This window comes from Lathamus discolor, chromosome 10 (genome assembly GCF_037157495.1).
Source record: "Lathamus discolor isolate bLatDis1 chromosome 10, bLatDis1.hap1, whole genome shotgun sequence".
Taxonomy (NCBI): Eukaryota; Metazoa; Chordata; class Aves; order Psittaciformes; family Psittacidae; genus Lathamus; species Lathamus discolor.
Window position 1 is genome coordinate 9,115,051 of NC_088893.1, and position 18,518 is coordinate 9,133,568.

The 18,518-nt window shown below is 37.6% G+C and overlaps 1 protein-coding gene across 1 annotated transcript in view; it reads left to right on the forward strand.

The window, feature by feature from the left end:
* The window catches only part of ATP10B (ATPase phospholipid transporting 10B (putative)), a 241,866-nt gene that overhangs the window by 57,447 nt on the left and 165,901 nt on the right, over positions 1-18,518 (forward strand). The gene's annotated exons all lie outside the window — the stretch shown is intronic.

Sequence of the window (18,518 nt, forward strand, 5' to 3'; positions counted from 1 at the left end):
TTGAGCACTGAAATGAAGAAGACAATTGTAAGACAAATCCTGAAATAGTATGTATGATTTTTTGTTTATGTGTCAACAAAAACAAAGCACAAACCCACAAAACCCCATCATCTTCCTGCACTTGGACACCAGGCTCCAAAAAAAAAATAAATAAAAGCAGCTTTGCACTTGCATTAAGAGAATGAGCCCATATCTAAAAGTTATGAAGGAAGAAGAAGGGTGGAAGTGTGAGATATGTTCATTCATTGCATGTCAGATATCTAAATCAATCTTTGAAACATTTGTTTTTATTCTTTCTTACTTCAGAATATACCAGTCTTTTTCCAATTTCACATATTCACAAATCCTTTTTTATGCAGCCTTGACCTTCAAAGCTCCAGTAAATATTTTTTGCTCCTTTAATTTTCTCTTACAGCAGATACTTAGCTTGGTATCACTCACCACTACATAGAGCACAATGATTAGCTCTCAGTTGGTACAGAATGTACAGAATGGGAGTCTTCATTTGAATCACAACACTGACCATTTCCAGCTTGCCTGGAAGGGGAGTTTTAGCAATCTGTTACTTGTCACCCAGGTACAAATCTTACCTGGAAAAGCAGACCAAAGTAATAGTGGAAGGTGCCTGGAAATGAGCACCTGAAGTGGGTGTGTGGTGTTTTTCTCTAGTCCTCTAGTGTGTCCCAATAAAGTCACCATATCCGAGCCTTTTACTGCTCTGATCTGCAGTTTCTTCTCAGACTGCTGTTTTCAGGTGGGACCTGAAACTAGCATCTTCCAAAACAAACCTTTATTCTTTTTACTCAGGAGTAATATTGCAAGCAGTAACCTAATGAGACTGAAAACTGATACATTCAGTGCTTGCTCTGACACAAGCGGTTGATGGCAATGAAGCCTGAGGCTGTGCAAATGAACTGGAACTGGTATTTTTGTCTGTTTGAAATTCAACAGCAGGGAGTAAAATTTCCGTGGTCTTTTTCGAAGTAGAATGCTGGAGAAATATGGGTCAAAAGTGCTGAGCTTTTGGCACATGCCCATGAATTCTTCTAACCAATATCAAGCAAAGAACAGAGAACAGCTTTTCACTAGGCAGTAAGGAATATCGTGGGGGAGAGGGACAGTTTCTTCAAGGTGATTATTAGAGAACAAGGGGTTTTCCTCTTTCAAGCAGAATGATGTATTTCATAGAAATAATGGTGCTTTATTAATGTGTCTCTATTGTGCCATACCTGAAAAAAACCCTCAAAAATCTTCTATAGGCCTGCCACATCACCTCTCTCTCTCAGAAAATTGTCTTAGAGTTTATATCAAATGTGAAGAAATCCTCAAGCCTCTCTTGTTATATTCTGCAATGACAATTTAATCTCATTGAGAGGTGTATTCTAATTACAAGTATATCATAAACACTGAAACCTCATTTTCCAGCTAATTTGTGAGGCATCTCTAGAGGGTATAGATTTCAGGGATTAGACTGACTGAGCTGCTTTAGTAAACATGGTTTATAACTCCTAAAAAAGTGATGGTCATTAGAATGACCCCCAGAGGTATGAGATTTGTGTTGCAACAACATGGAGTATAAACAGACCCTTTTGGTCAATTATAAAATGCAAATGCCATAGTTAATTTATTTTATAAGTAAACAGAATTTGTGGACCAAGGTGTTTAAAGAGTTTTCATTTATGTTGTTTGATAATTTACTTTTTTTTTTTAATCAAGAGATACAACTTTCTTTGATACCTGAAAGGGAAATATAGGAAATCTGAAGGATACATGCAAAATAATTTCAAAGAAAATTGCAAATACTTCATGCTGTTGATAAACCAGATTTTAGCACACTTTGAGATGCCAGACAAGTAGTAGGATTGTTTTAGACCCAAGTCTTAAGGGAACAGCAGAGTCCATGCTGTGTTTAGATGGCTACATTGCAATAATCATAGGCCGACAGTAGCAGACGATCCCACTGTATTGGGCAGAGCTGAATGTTGGGACCGTACTGAAGGTGTTTCCCAGAAAGCCTAGGAGGTGAGCACATATGTGTTAGCACTAAGCATATAGAAGAGTGTGTGTACATGCAATAAAGATTGCAGAGGAAATGAGAGATAGCAGAAGTAGTTTTGAAGATGGAGAAATAAAAGGAACTTTGTATTGAGAACATTACAGTGGACTGGTTTACATGCTGTTGAACAACTGGAGATCAGTAGAGGCCCTGAACCTACCTGCCAGCTAATTCCTGCTATTTTTCACATGGTGAAATAAAACCTAGATTCTGATAATGGATGAGGGGAGTACAAGAATTATTATATTCAAAATCATACAGTTGGAGAAAAATGTGATTGGATTTTTATATTAAAAAAAATATTACTCTACAAATAGAAATATCTGGAAGATAGTTGGGGTGGGTTGACCAGCTGCCGACCAAGCTGCTTTTGCTCTATCACTCCCCTACCTCAACTGTACTAGGGAAGAAAAATACAAAAAAAGGTTGAGATAAGGACAGCAACGGATCACTTGCTAATTACTGTCATGAGCAAAACAGACTCAACTTGTGGAAATTAATTTATTACTAGCCAAATCAGAGGAGGGTAATGAGAAATAAAACCTAAATCTTAAATAACCTTCCCCTCTATTTGCCTCAATCTTTTGAGACGATTCTCTCCCATCCTTTTCATCTCAGTTTCACTCCTAATATTCTCTACCTCCTATGTTTCAAAATATAATAACAGACTAAGTCTGCTCTTTACCATACTTGGTTACATTCCTACATTGTTGAGAGCAGTTTAGGATTATATTGCTAAAATACTGCCACCTACTTTTATTTTCTGCCTTCTGCCTGGTTTTCTTATGGCTCAAAACATTGCTTCCATACTGCAACAGTACCATCCTTTTTTGTTTTATTTTTCTGGTTCTAATTTGATATTACTTTTCATGTTCTTGCATTTCATATCTTTATGTCATATTTTAGAATTAGGATCTAGCATGTAATTTCAGCCCTGTGTCATTAAAATTCTTTGTTTTCTCTCAGCAAGTTTCCTTTGCAATTACAGAATGTTCACAAAACTGTTCCTGTGGTCAAATATAGGTCTCCATTTTTCTAGTAAAGATAATTTTCAAAACTCAGTGTGGAGCATGTGCCCAGTATTGTATTGTGGAACCTAGCTGAACTGGAAGGTCATTTGATTAGGTAATACCAATTTCTTCTGTGGTTCTTGACAGCAGGGGAGTCAGAGATTCATGAACTCACTTTGTGATTCCCCCACCCACAGAGGAAGGATGTATCCTCTGCAGAAAATAAAAACTCTGTGATTCTCCTTTGCCTTGTGTAGGCCTACTATCTGCTTCACAAAAGTACCACTGTTTTCAGGCAAAAGAAATCTGTTTGTTTTAGTCTGAAAACACCTATAACAGAGGGTCATGAGTACTGTCTTACTTCCACTGAAGTCAAGAGAGAAGGCTCTGTTTTCACTTATACAAGTGACACAGGAAGTGCAGAATTTTTCTCAGCTACTACTCTACAAGAATAAATCTTAATGCTCCCAGAGGCAGGTGGGCATTGTCACTCTGCATGTAAAAAGTTGGTAGCTTGCCTTTGGTGTAGTAGTGAATCTAGTAGTATCAGAATTTAAATGTCATGAAAACTGCTCATCTCTGGCCACTGTGCAATGGTTTATGTTCTCTATGCAATATACTTCTCATTTTTCTTTTCCTGAGAAAGCAGGAATACCACTGCTGATTTCTGTTACGTTTTCCATCCCATAGGGTGCTTAACATGTCAGGTAAAGGGCATTATCTTCTTAGTGAATATGTGCCATTTGACTGTTCATATGGTTAGTCCTCTCAGAGAGAATGTTGACAAAGCAAGATTCCTTGTGATCCAAGATACAGGAGGCACTGAAAAAAAGTTTTTGGTGGTTTTGACAATGCCCAGTAAGGCTTAATTTCCAGTTTCCCTTATCTAGTCCACTTTATCTTGTCCTATGACTAACTGATCGAATCAGTGTCTTGTTTTATAAGTAAGATGTTTTCCTCAAAACTTACATGTATACAGCCCATTTACGGAAAAAAAAGATGCTTCTTACTGCTATATTCTGGAAATCTTTTCTTTCTGTGTGAATTCTTTTATTTCACTCTGAATGCTACATTAGAAACAGATGGAAATCTGTGATCATTTATGGGTGTTTGCATATCTTTGTTTTCTTTTCCAAGAAAAGTGGCTTTATACAAATATGCCAGGTATAACTGCCAGCTCGTCTGACTCAGATCTAATAACCAACTTTTTCTGTTTTCCAGCCAAATTAAAAAACAGGGAGAAGGGAAGAAAGAAATAGGGTGGCATAAGTCTTAAAAATTAAATGCCTATGATTTAATGAAAATTGTCATCCAGAGAGACTGAAATCCTTTGAACATTTGGTTGTGCAAAATCGATGGACTGGAGGAGTTACCTCAGAACCAAGTGTACAGTGACTATTTTTTACCTAGATTTGATGGTTGGGATTTTTTCTCCTGTGTTTTTGTGAAATGTTGATGAGTCACTTTTTTTCCTCTTTTATTTTGTGTGAAACATGTCTTGTTTCTGGCCCTCAGAGTGTAAGCTAATGCTTTGGCATACTTTGAAAGGGATGATTTCAAAGTATGCCAAAGGTTTGAGAATCAGATGCGATAATTGATTTTTTAGGGTTTTTATGTCATCTGTTCCCTCCCAAGAAAACAATAAATGAAGGATACTGCTTCAGAAGCAGAATTTATTTCTCTCTTACACAGTCCCTCAGTTACCCTCCTCTGGAGTGGAAAACCTTGAACAATTAATGAGTCGTGCCACTTAAGAAGTTTGCTGTTGTATTTTCTGTTCTGTCATGAAAACCCTGCGTGCAAAATGTGCCAGCAGAAATGTCTGTTTTGATGGATTTTTGATGGATTAATTACGATGTATATGTTCTAGCGTGTTGACACTATAAAAAGCGTGACCAAAACTTAAGCTTTATTTTCAGGTCTGGGTGCATAAACAGCATGGTTTTCCCCATTTGTAGCTTTCAACATTCTGTATCTGTAATGCTGATGATAAACTCTGCTTCCAGTTAAGGAGAGGTTAAAGGTTTGTTCGGAATAGGCTCTTGTGTCAGGAAACCTAATTCTGGCAGAGCTTCCAAGCACTCTTTACATATAAATCAATTTGACATATTGGTTAAATTTTGACCCCACTGTGTCATTAACTGAACTGTTAATTTTAGCAGAATCAGAAGTTCATAGTTAGTCTCATCATTTCTGATACCTGTGTGCTATGTACATCTGGATGCAACCCTTATCTTAATTTGCTAACTCCAAAACAAAAAAAATTCTTCTGCTCTTGATTGTCTAGTGAAGTGTGCAAATGTGCCCCTTCTTAATGTTATCTTTTTTTCTTGCTAACAGTTACTGAGGTTTGTCTTTTCTTAATTAGTAAATGCAAGACCTTTAATTGCCTTCAATTCTCCTCAAAGGAAATTTTAAGGATGCAGAATGGAATGAGCTAAACAAATAGAGGGTGACAAAAAAAGAAGTAGGGATCTTGGTTCCATATATTGGATCTAGAAGTCTGTCCATCCCTCTCCCTCCGGGTTATCGATGAGGACAGTGCAACTAAATATTAGTACAGTAGGAGAAACAGGACGGGAATGAAAACAAGGCATAGCTTTAATTTCCCTTGTGAACCAAATTTCTCAGTTAAAAAATAACTGACTTTCACATAATCTGAGAAGTATCAAATCAAGAACTTCAGAACTAACATAGTTTCTGTCCTTGCTCATGGCACGGGGTTGAAACTAGATGATCTTTAAGGTCCCTTCCAACCCAAACCCTTCTATGATTCTTCTGAATAAAGCTGTCTAAGGAGAAATATCTCTGCCTCTCTCTTGTGTTCTGCCAGGACAGTAATGTACTGTATTATATCCTGTTTCATTTGGAAAATAAGGAAACAGTGGCTGAATACCCTGTTTGTCCCCTTAACACAGAAGTGAGTGGAAAATATTTAGGTTTTGTTACCAGTTAGAAAATGGTAGCTCCTTATTATTGATGAAATATTAAATGACAGCTTAAAAAATAAAAGGGTATGCAAGCCAGTTCTCCAGGACTGTTTTTCCTTGATAAGCAAACAGGATTGTACTGTAAGTTTCTGAATGCCTAATCCTTCCTATTATGAATTATGTTCTCTCTGTTAGGAATGAAAAAGGAGAAATGCATCCTGTTTGGATTTGGAATACAGATTGCAGTGCTTCATTAGTAAAGCTCAGTAATGCTAATTATCTTAAATAGCTGTCATGGAACAGAGTATGTAGTCATCTAAACCACTGATGCCAGGTTTTGGGTTTGGTTTTCTGCGTCCTTCCAGGCAATGTGGCTATATGCAACCTATTCCAACTGGGGAACCTTCTCTGCAGGTACTTGGATGAGGAGTTATGCAGCGTAAGGATATTATTTCAACAGTATTAGAACATAAATACCTCTTCTGCTCTGTCTTAGGTTCGTCCAGCTCCTCAGCAACTGAAATATTTTTTTGCAGAAAAGAGCGGGGGCATACTCTTTTGGGCCAAAGTGGATGACAGGGTCCATTTCCCTTGTTGTTCTTTGTTCAAGAAAGGAGGTGATGATAAAAAATATTACCAAAATATCAGTTTATTTCATGTGTTTTTTCTTAGTGGCTTTTGGCTGGGAAAGCCTTGATTTAATAATAATTTTTTGCATTGGTTTGTCATCTTGATTTGTGTTAAGATATTTTTTGCATTCTTATGATCTTTTTGCCTGCTGTGTTTTGTTCTGTCATTTCTATTGATTCTTCTCTTCCACCTCTGTCTAGTGTGCCCAGTTTAGCATCAGGATGTACACAGATGCTGTATAAACGACACAGAAGTAGAAAGTGGTTAGCAGAGAATTTCTCTAGTGTTTCAGTTGATGCTAGCAAAAACAACAGCTCCCTGGTAGATCGGATAGGACAGAGAGAGCTCACAGTGCCAAAAAAGTGAACAGTTAATTTGGTGATAGAGGATGTTTTCCCTTCCACATTTTGATACTATTGTCTGACACTTCACAACGCCAGCTGGGTTACATCTTACACTTCTCTACATCCATAGGTACACAGAGATGTCATCAGCAGATTTTTAGTTTTGAGTATTTCTGAATGTGTCAGTGTGTCTCACCAAAATCTGGCACAGAGATGTGGGATTCATATGTGATTTTATGGAGTTTTGTTTCTTCTTATGGCAGTTAAAAACTGTTCCTTTGTAATGTTATAGAGAACAGTTTCCAAAGTAGATAGTGACAGAATACAGTATGTGATAAATTCTGTTGACTAGAATGCTTCTTCAGCCTAGAAATGTTTGATGTATGAATCAGGTCTATTATTAGAAAAGCAAGGTTTTTTTGTTTTCAACTTTATCACTGACAGGTTAAACATCTTTCAGTAGTACTTCTACACATAGAAAGATCAATATAATGGGAATCACGAAAGGACAGAAGATGTCCCTCAGAAGTATCATAAATCTATTTCAAGTTAAGCTCTTTCCGTGCACAAAAAGGTGTCTGAAGATGGGGGAGGAAGAATTTGGTAATGAGTTGTGATTGTTATTCCTTAAAACATATGCTCAGCACTCTGTAAACAGTGTATTCAGCTGGAGAGTTATAGACATTCCATAATGATTGATTGCTTTTGCAAGAATTGAGCCAAATCAAACATCAGTTACTCATTGATAACACACTAGACAGGGGAGGTCTGAATTTTCATTGTGTAGATATCAAACAAAGCAAATGACTCTGCTGTTGTAAAAATAACCTGTGTTGTGAGATGTATGCATTTTGAATATTTCTATGTTTTGTTGTTTTGTTTTCAAGAAACCTAGTGAATACTTTCAGTAATTTGTGCCAATAAAAGTAACTTTTTTGTGTTTTAAAATCATAAAGCAGTAGCTATTATGATATCTGATTTGAAATTTTAATATCTCATGCTGTACTATAGTGCACTCTAATTTTGTTTATAGCATTTGATTATCATGTCAATTTACATCCAGGGTAGAAGAAATTGGCTGGATATCAAGCAATAGATTTTAATAGGTTCACCATCTGTGTCATTTGGTATGGCATTCAGTGATTTTTGTCCTGATGTGACAAAGAAGTTATCATTCTTTAGGCACTGCTGATCTTCTGTTTTTGCACGACTAAGCTAACTGCATGTTGCTCAGTCCCTGGTGTATGATCTGCACATAACAACCTCTTAAAGGTAGACATGACATGAAATACCAAAATGGCACAAGTATGCTCTGCAAGCACTACTGTTTCCAAAATCTTTGATATTTTCAGAAGCTAGTGGGAGAAAAGAAATTCTGCCAAGACTGATCACCATTCATTAGTGCTGCTCAGGGATTCAGACTAACTACAAAATGTGGGTAATAGAAATTCTGTATAATGATTGATATTCCTGAGTAAATGGCTTGGGGTTTAGTGCATACATCAGATTCTTGTATCTGATAAATTGTATCATCAGATACAATTTAACCATAAGAGCAACCACAGTTTATGAGTGTAGGGCACTCCTCAGCAGGTGATTGCAGTCTGAAATATGTGCTGTGCTGTAGGCTGCCAGATTCTGAAGCCAGAGTCTGCAAGGCAGCCACAGCCAGCAATATCAGTACTGTCTGACGATGTTGGGTCTGTACTAGAGATCTTGAGAATCTTCGTATGCGGGATGCTTTTGTCTGTTATGCATCTGTCCTGCTCATTTGGTCCATGCTTGTAGACCCTTCGTGGTGCATACAGTATGTTAATGCAGTAGTTCCCCTCTTGCTCTAGATTTTTGTATGCCTTATCAGCTAGCTGCATGTTAAAGTCTTGGAGAAAGTATACCATGGGTAGTATTAAGCTGTTAGAAGGTGGTGAGCTGGTTTCAAACTTCCTTTGATCTTACCACTGAAATGTGCACACTTCTACTCTGTAGTCTTGTGCTACAGCTTTCACCCTGTCCTGGGTTAACAGCAAAGTAGAATATGGTGCTCTGTGCCACGTACTTGGAGAGTGTCATAGACAGAGAAGAAAAAAACTTTAAATCTCTAGTGTCTTTGGCCAAAGGGTTGAGGAATACAAAGGGGCAGCACAATGTGGACTGAACTAGCAATTGCTTGCATTGCTCGGTATGAAGATTCAGTTTCAGTTACTACTCCTCTTCTTGCTGCTATACCACCACCAAATTTTACCTGCATGGTCATGCAACAGAGACTTCCAAGCTAGGTTTTTGTATTATAAATGATATGTAAGCCTCTTGAAATTTAATGACCCATAGCAGTGTTATGCAGCAGAAAGAGCTGGGGAACTCCCAGGGTAGGAAACATTTTACCCCTTTCTTATCCTAAAATGAGTCCGAATTCAGTACTCCCAGATAAACAGATTTCACACAGCCTGTAAAGACTGACAGTGAATGTGCAGAAGAGCAATGGTAAATTAAGAAATATTATTTACAGCATTCTCCTGTGTTCAAACTATGTTTCTTCCACTTTTGCTGCCTTCATATATGAAGAAACTTTATTAGTTTGACTATCATGGAAAAAAAAGAATAAAAGCAAGAGAGGTTGTGATAATATACTGAGGAAAGCTATAGGAATAATACAACCACCCCCTAACCTCAACTTGTTATGCTGAGAATTCGATGGTATGTGCACAATATTTCAGATGAGAAAATTAGGGAAAGGAAGGCGATGAAAGGAAGACAGACCTTCATTGCCTGTAAGCAGCCAAATTTCTGTTTAAACACTACAGTGGAAGCTTAAGTGACTAGCATGAAATGGAGCAGTCCAAGTGCACTAGAATCACTGAGGTTTTTCGCCAACATCAACTGGCAGAAGAGGGAGAATCAGCATCTTTTATCACTTTTGAATTGTGGTTATCTACTGCCCATGACCAGCTGTCATCTTCCAGCTTTCCTTTGCTTGCTCTCAGAGGTTGAGTGGATGGACTTTTGGAAAAAGATTTCAATCATTAAATATCTCAACTCTAAATCTAGGCTTATCCAGATTTAAGCAACTCATTTCTTTCAGATAACCCAACACTGCAAGCACAGATAATATATGTTTACAAGTCATCTATAGTGCCTTTCTTTGTTCTTAAATAGATACTTCTAAATTCCAGCTGAGATGCAGTGAAAGGGCTGGGTTTTGATCTTGTAGCTCTGAAGGGAGCCAAGTGCAAAGAATTTCACATGATTAATGCTGATGAATAATTTATTCATGTTAATAGAGAATAACAAAAATATGACTCATCTTCCTACCAAAGATTTTTCTTTTTTAGAGTGGCATAGATGTATGCTGACATCAAAGGAATCTGTCACAAGTTGATTTTGCTCACCAGGATCAGTGTGTTTGTTCCATGTAGGCACAAAGGAGGTGAGATCCATTTTTTTTTTCCCCAGTAAGAAGAAATATCAAACCTCATTTGAACAATTTTTTTTTCATGCACAATCTAATATCATTAACTAGAGAGCCAAATTCTGCCAGGAGGTTACACCTATGAGTTTTTCATGAGGTGTAGACCTATTGCAGATTCCTCATAGAATGAATATATTCTACTGTCATCACAACACCTCGATTTCAAGTTCTTGATAATTAAACCAGTTGAATGAACCTGGTCCTATTAATACCAAAAGTGTAGCAAAGGGATTGAATGATTTGCTAGATTTAAGCTTCTAATCTTTCCTTTTTTCCCTGCTTTTTTATCCTGTGCCCAAAAGCTATATTATGCAGTAATTACTGTCATTTGCTGTGAGAGACCAGGAAGGGAAGCAGATAAAATCTAACATGGACATGGCAACAATTTATTCTCATTATGCTGATGACTGTCATTCAGTTTCTCAGTTACATATTCTCCTTGCTTTCTCCTTTACTCTTTTGATTCAATTTTGAAATAAGAATATGAGAGATGCATATTTTAAAACTGAGGGTTTTTTTCTTTAACGTTATGTTTTGGAGTAAGTCATCTTAGTTTAGCTACTAAAGACGGTTTGTGGAACCTTATGCGAGCTGCTAAACTGTAAAGAACTGTTGTCTTTAAACACATTCTGCGTTGTGGTAACCCATATAAGAGCCAGCCATACACTTACTTCCCACTGTGCTACAAGTAAAACAAAAGCAGGTCTAATGAGCTTACAAATGCTAAACAAAAATTCCTCGCAAGGAGGATATAAACTGATTTCCAAGACAATGGGAGCAGGACTGGAATCACTTAGTTGTACAATTAAGGAGAGAATTGTAGTATTTTGTTATTTTAATGTGTATGAGAGAAAGATCTTGGATCACAGCTGCTTACGAAATACTGTTTATCTGTGGTGTTAGTAGAAAGAAGGAAATTGTACTCTACAAATGGCTTACGTTTGTCAGGCTGAGACACTTTTTTCAAAGATTGTTACTTACTTGCATTAACTGAACAAGCAATATTAATCAGTTTGGGCTTCTGGATTCTGCATAATGTATTCCAGGCATAGGCACCTCACCAGTGCTGACTCTAAGTACTTTTTTTTCCACTTTTGCAAAGTAATTGCTACTTCTGGCACTACTCCCCTGGGGCTAGGCTCCTGCATTTAAATTACTGACTTGTCTAACTCTTCATGGTAAATATACTGGCAGGCAGGCAGCATTAGCACTTCGGTTGCTGCCAGTACCTTTCTGATAGCACTGTTTTTATAGAGATTGCAAAATTCATCAGTGTTTCCCATATTGGCATGTTCTCTCAAATTAAAGAAATGTTTTCCAATTTTCAGGATGGGATTATTGCTTAGATCTTTGAAATCCACCCCATACTGTGACAAGGAATAGTGTAAGAGAAAGGCAATCTTCTTGACATTATGCTTCATCTGAGAACATTTTTACATGATCATTTCACATTCGCATGCAGCTTTCCATTGAATAAGCAAAACAATATGAAAATTAATACAGTGACCATTGAGTAGCCTACACCTTATTGTGCTTTTCTATCTGCTTTGTCACAAATGTGTGTCTCCTTAGACTGAGATACTCTACAAAAATAAAACTGCTCAGAGGTTTCTACTTAGCAGAGTAAGCAATGACATCTATTTGCCAGTCAGCTGCTGCATACTGTGATTAAGAGAAAATGCTCACTTCTCATAAGGATGTTGATTATTCCCCAACATAAGCTCAAATGACTAGTTGCTGATTATATTCTAATGTGTTAAAATGTTTGGGGTTTTTTACCAGGATTTCTGTATTTAGAGATAGTGACTATGGGGGGGGGGGGGGGGGGGTAAGCATATATGTTGTTTATAAAACGAGTTCTTGTGGTTCTGTACAAAGACTTTAGTGGAAGCTCTTCATCACTGAGTGGTGACTCTAGTCAACATAACCTGATCCTGTCATAATCTGCTGCATTACTCTTTGTTTACACTGATGACTCTTGAAGATATGTAGAAGAAAACTCTAATTGTATATGTGGAGACTATCTTCAGTTTGAAATGCTGATGAATGGTGCATGTAAGCATGCACTTACAAAAGATAAAGAACTAGTGAAATAGCAACTAACACCTAATAATAAATTCAGACAAAAAGCTTCTTGTTGAAAGTAAACAATGTCTGGCGGAACACAAGCTTATAGTCCTGTGGTCAAAGTGAACTTGGTGACTTTCCATTAATTTCCCTGCTCCATTCAAAGATATCCAATGCTTGAAAACTTTCTGAAGAAAGATTCTGATTTGCAGAGACCCCTCCTCAAAACTGAAAGCTAACATTAAGGGCCACAGTGAAGTAAATATATAATTTCCCTTAACAAGCGTACATAGGATTGTACATTCTTGTTGAGACAAGTAAGTATTTAATGGATCTCCACAAAATTGATTTGGGTGACCTGCATCAAAAATGCTGGTTAATACAGGCACTTCTTGTTTGGTTTAGTCGAATGAAATGTTCTTACTCTGTTCTAGCTCTGCAAATAATTTTTAAAATCAGCCTATTATATAAATAAATGCAAATTGATTGCAGTGGTGTGGCAAATGTTCATATATTTTCAGGTAAAAGAATCCAAGTGAACCAAGTTAGTGGCTCAAAACTTCATAAAAACAAAAGTAGCCATTTTCAACATGCCCCAGTAAGAGATGAGGGGGAGGAAGATAAGGCAGGATCAAAATTCACATTGCATCATCTGCTAGAGAGCTGAACTGCAGGTGTAGTGCTGACCTTTCTGAGGTGGGCAGATAGATCTACTTCTCTTGAACTCGTTGGCTAGAGGAATCCTATCCTACAACACAGTCCAGACAGATCTTCGTTTAAAATTATCAGACTAAGTAGGTCCATTCAAAACATTGGGGTTTTTTATTATTTCTTGGGTTTTGTGTGGGTTTGTTGTCGCTGTTTTGGGGGGAATTTCGTGTGTGGGTTTTTGTTGGGTTTTGTTTGTGGGATTTTTTTCCTGAGGTGGCAGCTGAGAAGGAGGAGCTGTTTTGTTGCTTTTGTTTGAGAAGTGTCTCAATGAAAAAAGATTCACAAAGAACAGAATCAGGTCAAGACTGTAATATATTCTCATAAAGTATTTTCTTCATGCGAGAGATGCTGAAGTGGAACTAATGAACTCCTATTGCTGTAGTTGCGGGAGGTTCAGGAATAGTGAGAGTATTTTGTTGTTGGTTTGGTTTTTTTTAATTCTCCTTTTGGTAGACTGGAAATGAGCAATATCTACCTGTCAAATGAAAACAGGCGGGGTAAAGTCTGATATTGCCAGCTTGAAAGCACCTCCGAACTTCAGAAACAATGGCTGTTTTGTATACCTTGCAATAAAAGGGGAAAAAAATGCAACTTGAGACAAATGATACTTGAACTTTCAGCCTACCTGTTTCAAAAACTCCTAAGCCTAGCATAGTGTTCTTGTTGAATCTATTGCTATGCTTTAAAACCTGTACTGTGCTTCAGGATGAGTGATTCACTACATGTTATCTCTTAATCAGAGTTTGGGTATGATAGGGAGAGAGAGGGTAGTGGTTTTGGTCAGTTTGGTTTGACACTAGATATTGAGTCAGGTCATAAAATGGCAGGACACTTAAGGCAGCTCTGTGATGTTTAGTGTGTTTGCAAACTTTTGGAAAAGATCTAAAGCTAATAAAAAGCCACCGAAACTAAAAAACTCAAGTGTTAGAAGTGGTGAAGACACTGCTTTGCAAATGCCTCTTTAAATTTCCTTGCATTGTGTATTTCCAGAAAATTATTACAATTAGCTTTCAGTGGTTGGGGAAAATTTCCTCTGCTTTTATTGCAATAGCTTTGTACACATTACAAAATATTAGGCAATAAGTCTGAGCACTCTGAAGGTGAGGGATCCTGATTTCTCAAGCTACAGTATTAGCTGTAGAGCTTTATTGAATCAAGCTGTTAAGAGCTCATGCTTTAGTTCTATTGGATCTGGTTTGAGAGATCAGAATCACCGTATGATTCTGGAATTTTGTCGGGAATATCACAGATATTGGGTCAGTGCAATGTGTCCCCATAGTATCCTTAAACATGTCATGAAACCCTTCAACAATTCTACCACAGCAATAAATTAAAGCGTTGGTGAACAATGTTTCCATGTGTTTGTTTCCAAATGTGCATTTCTCTTAGGAAATTTTGTATGGCTGAGTGATGCTTAATTCTACCAAAATATTTATCTGGGCAAAAACTGGAACATTATACTTAAACTTGCTGCAGGTGACTGAAATAATAGTAAGGCATGAATTTTGAGACACTATCTTTTATTTTTTAATCAACCATAAACAGTTATAATCAATACAAATGGGCAGTGAAGGCTACAGAAGATCAGTGAGCCAGAAAAATCAGTGGTAAACTATGGATGGGATGCAATGCTGTCTGCTTTCTTCCATGGAATGAATGCTCTATGTGCCTTAACAATGTACCTGCTGGCGCTTAAGCGTTCTGGTTGGCTTCCTCAGCGTGTGATTAAGATTAGCGTTGGGATTAGGGTCACTGTGAAGGAGATGTAGAATATTATGAGCTCTGTGATTGAGAAGGCTAGGATGATGAGGGGTTGTACTGCGATTAGGGTTATTGTGAAGATTTGTTTTTGTGTGGGTGGTTTGTGTTGTAGGTGGTTTTTGGCTTGCTAGGATTATAAGTGGTATGAGTCAGCAGGATAAGACTAGTAGGGGGGAGGATGTTTGGTCGGTACCAGCTCATTGGGTGAGGTTTTTGTATGGGTAATATGAGGGGATTAATCACTGTAGGCTCAGGGTGGCAATTAGTAGGCTGTATATTGTGGTGTTGTCTCATAGTAGTTTTAGGGGTGAGAGGAGGGCTGTTGGGAGTAGTATTATTGTTGGTAGGATAGTTTTTAGGATTGTAGAAGGTTTAGGTTTTGTAGGTGGTCAGAGCTATGTGTTTGTGTGGCAGATAGTAGTATTGCTAGTCCTGTGCCCACTTTGCAGGCAGCGAATGTTAGTATGAGGATTGGTATGAGGGTAAAGGATGATGTTTGGTTTTCATTTGGTCAGGTTGGTAGGGTGATGTATATTGATAGTATTATGCTTTCTAAGCATAGTAGGGTGGAGATGAGGTGTGCTCAGCGGAAGGCTAGTCCTAGGCTACTTAAGGTGAAGGCTGAGTAAAAGCTTAAGTAGAGAAGGGGCATGGAGAAAGTCATAGGATTTTTCCATGATCCATTTAAAATCCTGGACAAGACAGATAAATGGAAAAAAAAAATCCATTTAAAAAAATCCTGGACAAGATAGATAAAAGGAAAGCAAAAGAGCAAGTAGCACTTAAGGAAATCTGGCTGGATATTCTATCTCTTTCTCTCCAACTAAAACATTGGGGTGATTTTTTTTTCAAAAAAGGTATAGCCAACTGTCTGATTAATAAATTGCAATCAATTGAAATGCCTAATTATCTCCTTAGGAGGTTTGTAGAGAAAGTAATGGATGAAACATGCATTTCTCTCAGCATGAGGAGCTGGCTAGAACAGCTTCATAGCTTAAAATGAACTTTCATTGTAAGTGAAGAAAGAAGCAAAGTCTTAAACAATGTGTGCATATGATTTTCTTGTTCAAATTGGGTAAATCCAAGAGTGTGATGTTTGTGTGCAGATAATTAAAACAGCGGATTAGCAATAAATGTCTTTATCTTTCTTTCAAAGTCCCAGTAGAGATTATATTTCTGTACAATAAATGAGCGGGGAAAGATTGTGAAGTATTAGTGGATCTTGTAAGAAGTTTCACATATGGAGTAAGTGGTTTATAGTTCCCAGTGGTAGAGATGGAACTGTTAAAGGAATTTAAACCGATAGTCCAAGGGAAAATGTCATCAGGTTTTAAGGTCACTGTATGCTCACTCTATAAGAAAAAAAATCTCAATATTTGTCCCCTTTTGTTAAACAAATCCGGCTTTATGAAGGCTTGCTTTCTTTTTTCTTCCTTCCCAAGACACCAGTAAGGGAATTTCTGAACTTAAAAACACCCAGCACCTTAGCTTTTCCTATGTGGTTAAAGTTGTTTCATTTTGCTGCTTTCAGTAGCTTAGGAGTAGACACCTGGCCAGTTGTGATTCTGACTTCCATTTGCAAGCAAATAAAATGGGAGTATCTGAGTTACTTCACACACTAGTCCATGTAACAGTTGCTGAAGGCTGCTGTTGAATGGAATGTGTCTTGTCAGGCTTCTGTATTAGAGGAGTCCGGTAATATACAATGCTTCAGTCTGGAAAAGAAAGGACTAAGAGGTTTACAAACATTCAAGATAAATCATGGATGCTAGGCGAAGGGATGGGAAGAGAAGGTGCTGAAAATAGCTAAAAGCTATAGGAGAAAAATTTCATGATTGTCCTGCCTCACTGTTCTACTGCTGCAACTGTTTGAGACAACATGCTGCACTAAAGGGACATTTTATGTTGGTGTGCCTGTTCATATTTACTCCTTAGCTTCCGGTGCATAAATTGGCACAAACCATAAATGATATCAGAACATGCTAATACTGTTGGCTGGTAAATGTAATAGGTGCTTGAGGAGTACATATGAGGATACAAGGCGTTCCTTCTCTACCGGAGCCCACCAAAGAGAAGTTTGATAGACACATCTAAACATTATTACATTACAAGGCTAATTCCACTGTCCAGTGTAAGTCTCAGACCTCAGCTGAAAAACAGCAAATTCTGTTGCTGTAACTAGTCAGGGGGACAGTTTCCATTATATTATGTCTGGAAACATCAAAAAGCGGGGACAGAGGTCTTCAGAGAAAAATCCAGCTGGATTTTCTCTTTAATGCCTCCCATCTGTTAAAGAAGTGAATTAGTGATTGCTCGTTAAAGGGAACTAGCAGTGATGTATGCTCTAGAACTGCTAATGCAGCAGGTGTGGATGCAAGGGAACGAGGCCAGTGGACTGTACAAAAGGGCAAAGCTTATTTGTTCTCTCAACAGTGTCTTGTATGCCACCACCCAGAGCAGAAAACAAGGCTTGACTGAGTAATGTCTTACTCAAGATGTTACTTACTCCTTATGTTCTTATAGAAAAGACTGTTTTAATTTCTCATAAAAAGGTTACTGTGAACCATGAAAGCTTTCTTGCTTAGTTAACTTTGTATAAGAACACCTACTTTGACACGTTCTCCTTTACAGCAGAGCCTAGATACTGGATTTGTTTCAGATTGCATCTTTTCACTTGAAGTAACTTATCTCCTCACTTTGAAATTCTCAGAAGTGCACCCTGAAATTTTTGGTTCTGTAACATGATTTAAAAAGTCCGCAAGAGTTACTGATGATTTTGCAATTAGTTTACAGCAAGCTGAATAGTTCTGGCACTTTTTACTCCATAGCTATCTCTACAGAACAAAATTTAGATTTAAAATGTAACAGATCATGCTTTTTCATCCTAATTGGGTTTCTCAGACAAGACCTCCATGCCCCAAATTCAGTGCTAGCGGAAGATGCTGAAGTGCCATCATATGAGGCAAAACATGCAGATAAAAACCCAAGACAACAAGAAGCCAATCTAGGTTTCAAAAAATGTCCTATTTCAAGGGAGTAAAGACACTCATCATTATTTACTCTGAGCAAATGGAGTGCCCAAATTGCTTTATTGCTTTTGTTGTTTCCCAAGCACAAACAGAAGTCAAAAAATACTAAAAACCCCAGAGTCACAGATAGAAAGTGAATAATGACAAGAGCTAAAAGTTTCCTTACAAGTTCCTGAATGCTGTATTGATGCCTCTGACAGACGGCGAATTGCCTGTCAGTATCTCACCATTTGAAAAAATTTTGCTTTTAGCAAACTGCTCCTCCTTAAGAATTTTTCATATGCTCAGAGACCAACCATTTAAATTTCCAGCCATTCATCAAGAGGTGTGCCATGTGTCACTTTATGAATGCCCAGATACACCTATTATGTAATGAAAAAAAATGCCTTGTGTAAGGTTCTGTTAAGAGATTAGGGTTTATTCCTATACCACTCATTGCGTTATCTCGTCAGACCAGCCTTATGCTCTTTTTGATAAGCTTCCCATTCAGGATTCACAAAGGATCCCGGAAATC